Source organism: Xenia sp. Carnegie-2017, unplaced genomic scaffold (assembly GCF_021976095.1).
Source record: "Xenia sp. Carnegie-2017 unplaced genomic scaffold, XeniaSp_v1 HiC_scaffold_23, whole genome shotgun sequence".
Classification (NCBI taxonomy): domain Eukaryota; kingdom Metazoa; phylum Cnidaria; class Anthozoa; order Malacalcyonacea; family Xeniidae; genus Xenia; species Xenia sp. Carnegie-2017.
This window is the reverse complement of record NW_025813486.1, coordinates 8,796,064-8,799,960: the sequence shown is the minus strand read 5'-3', so window position 1 is coordinate 8,799,960 and position 3,897 is coordinate 8,796,064.

The window sequence follows — 3,897 nt, the reverse complement described above, 5'->3', positions numbered from 1 at the left end:
GTTCTTCCCAGATGGAAAGAGAATTGCCGTCACTATTCGTTTGAATCCTGATATTCCCCATGACTTGGATCGTTTTTGGTGTCGTGTGTATAAACTACCAGACGGTTTGTGGAACGTAGAAGATTCTATAAAAGACGGACCCGACCAATGGATTGATCTTAAAGTTGAATTTAGTGGAGTTGATTGCATTCAATTAGGTTGCCTTTTCTTAATACGGATTTTGAGGCAAATGAGCGTGACGAGCAAGTGATAAAAGAAAGACGTGAAAGTGGGAATGAAAGTGGTGTTGAAGATTATATAGATTTGCGAGCGCGGTATCGTGCTGATGGCTTTAGTTGTTTGGCTCTATCTCCTGATGCCAGCCGTCTTTGGCAGGAAGCACTGATGGTGAACTGTTCTATTTTGATGTTGACAGTCTAAAACTACTACAACGCGTTCGTGTGTACGATTATTATTCAGCAGTTGAAAAATGCTGCTACAATCCTGCATTTGGCCGTGGGGAATTTGCAATATGTGATCGTTACGGGCTGTTTTGTGTGTGGCGCGTTTTAAATCTTTCTGACAATTTTGAAAATTTCCAGTTAGCCCATCGAAAAAGGTTGGCTGTTCACCCAAAACATCACAATTACTTTGATTTGCTTAGTGATATCAATTATTCTCCTGACGGAAAACTTATTGCTGTTACCATAGCTTGTCCAATTGATTACATTGTTAAGACGTTCATTATTGGCTCGCGTTCTGGAGAAATTTGTTATACGTTGGATTGCGTTGATGAACCTGATCGACAGTGTCCGAAATTTGAATGTCTGACCTCGTTTTTTGGTACTTTGTGTCAAGTTGCTTCAGTTACAAATGTTCATCCCCGCGTTTTTTTCTGGAAGTTACCTGTTGTCTACGATTTACAAACATTGTGTTTACTCACAATCAAAGCGTTTGTGTCTTATAGTAACGTTGAAAAACTCAACATACCTTTTTGTTTAAAACAAGAGTTGAAGTATATTTATTCTTACTGTATTTAAGAAAGTCAATAAATAATTACCTTCCGTTGGGCGTTCAATCACAGCAGTGATGTTTAAAACTGGAATTTCATTGGTTGTTACTCGTAAACTTGTGTACTTCAGTCTATGTTGGCTAATTCATAACACGTGAGTGAATTCGAAAGCTAGCTTCTATTGACAATTTTTCGTATACCAGAGCATTTTTGGTTGATTCATTATAATTATACCACGCCGTTCCATTCGAAAACTGGACTTCTTTCGTTAAAATTATGTTAATTTAGATGGAATGAAATATTCATTCAAACACGTTTACCTCATCGAATTATGTTAATTTTCACAAGGAGCATGTGAAATAGAAATTTGCAGAAAAGATATAAAGTACATTAAAGTAGTTTATAAAACACTGAAATACGTAAATACGTAATAACTAAATTATCAAGCTCCAAATAAACGAGCGTGAGGTCTATACGGAGAAATTTTGCACCGAGGTCAAAAAGGCAAATTTATGATTGCTGACTTTGGCATTAGTCTAATATTGAAGAATGGTTCTAAGACATATGAAATTATGTTGTTGTTATTACATTTGTTTTTTAATGTTGGTCAACATTGGTACGATCAACCATGGCTAAGACCACAACCAGAACGATTTTATAAGATTGGTGATCGCAAGGTGTATTTTCTCGAAACATTCCACAATGTCCCTGTTCAAGTGCATGCTGCTGTCACGTCGAATGACGAATTGAAAAACAAACCGAACTCAAGAGCTTCTAAAATTTCAGTGAAAGAAAACCAAATCAATGAACACTTTTAAACTGCAAAAACAGTCTGTAAAAAGGTTAGTAGCCCGGAAGAAATCAAAGATACCGTTTTTAAAAACCTTTTTTATGTGAATGTAATTTAAAATACTTTTCCTGACCATGTTGGATTATACATACTCTCTTTCTGGCGAATTTAATTAATATTGCAATAAACTGATTATTTAATTTTTATATTCTTAATTATACTTTAGAATAAAGATTAATTCATAAAGGTGTTTGCGTATACATTTATGTTTCCTGTGTTTGCGATAAAGAAAAGTACCACGTTTATCAATACAGAAAAACTAACATAACAATTAAAGTATGCGCATCATTTGGGGTAGCATATTACAGCACATTATCTTTAATCATTACACTGAAACCTTTTTGCCAGGAAATCCTTACCACGCATGCCCAGATGATTTCTTTGATAATTTGCGACCAACCGAGCTAATTGCCACAAATGTAGTGCAAATACATCTAGTAAGTCGTTGCCATGACTATGAACAATTAGTCAAGTGGGCATGCGCAGATGGTTTCTCCATTAAATTGTTAAAAACATGCTATTTACTTCAAAATCGGTGCTATTAGATGCAGTTGGTCGTTGTCATGACCATGACCTAAGGAGCTGGTCAAGTCGACTGCGCATGCTCAGATTAATTATCAATTAATTTGTTAAAGAGCTCTAAAATTGGTGCGTGTAGATTGCGTTTTGACAATTGCCCAGTGTATTTATAAAATAACATGAAGTATGAGATATTATGAAATATCTATGAAATATGAATATTATGTTGCTCTAAGACCGCCATATTTACATATGCAGCAAGAACGAACTTGTGTGGTATCTATGCCACTGACGGGGGATGTACGACAGTCTTTTGCCTTGGTCAAGACCTCTGTACTACTTTTCCTACGTAGCGATGCCTAGCCAACGTTTATTGCGAATATGCCTTAGCTTGATAACGTTAGAGTCATAACAGTTTAGATTATAAGATTTTCCCTTTTTTGTTCAGGCAAAAGGATCCAATGTTTCACTTGTCTACTCCATTGCGAAAACACGAAATACACACAAAAAGCACCAAAAATCTTGAACTTGAAGCAGCACTGCTTGTCAAACAAATTGAGTCGAAGGAAGAAAAAGAAAAACTTTGTTTGGCAAACAACACCGATGGCGACGTCAATGAAATGGAAGGGTGGGTTGACAATAGACGTTTGGGAGCAGGATGGTACGGAAAGGGTTGTGCAAAGTTAAAGAAAACGAAAAAGCGGAGAAAATTGAAATGAGATTTAGGGGGGCGTGTCATTGGGGTAAAATATCGTCTAGCTGTATCAGCGATTTTTTAATGCTCGCTTTTAAGCTTGTACATAATTTTGATGTGCCTTTCTTGAAAGGAACGTTTGAATTGCTTGCATAAATTACATACGTATGACTAGGACAGTTTTTATCATTCATTTAAATGTCATTAATAAAAATTTCGGTTTTTGAACGTCAAGAGATTTTGTCACCGTAGTTTTTTGATATATTACCGCTGACATATATGACAAGAAGTATGAAATATATGATTAGCACCAATTAGAATTAGCGGTTAGCGCCCTTTTTTTACCGGGAAAATGAATGTCATCATTGTCAATGGTGGATCTAGAGTACGTGAAAATAATTTACTGCTTTTCATTCGTGGATTTATTTACATGCAAGCACCTTATAGACAACTCTATTGGTAAGATGTTATTCTTTAGAAAATCATTTCCTGTAATTTTCCTCTTAAAGTACTTTGAATTTAAAATTAGCGATTAGAATTTCTTTTGACTAACACTGGATCAAACCACTGAGCATTAGAAGCGCATTGGACGGAGGACACAGGAGTCGCGATGGTATTTTGAATTTTTCTGGCTGATGATAAAGTAATTCAGATATTACACGAGTTGAAAGCTCTTGCATGCCACAGGTGTTTCTTGTGCGTAGCATCGTGATTCGTGAAAGAATTGTTCAGATAAAAATTTTTTTGTATTGCTCTGTTTGGGTGTGCTGTGTTGAGTAGTCAAGACATGCGCAGTAAGTTTCAAAGACCAAAAAGTCAACTATAAAGAATTCAAAAAAATAA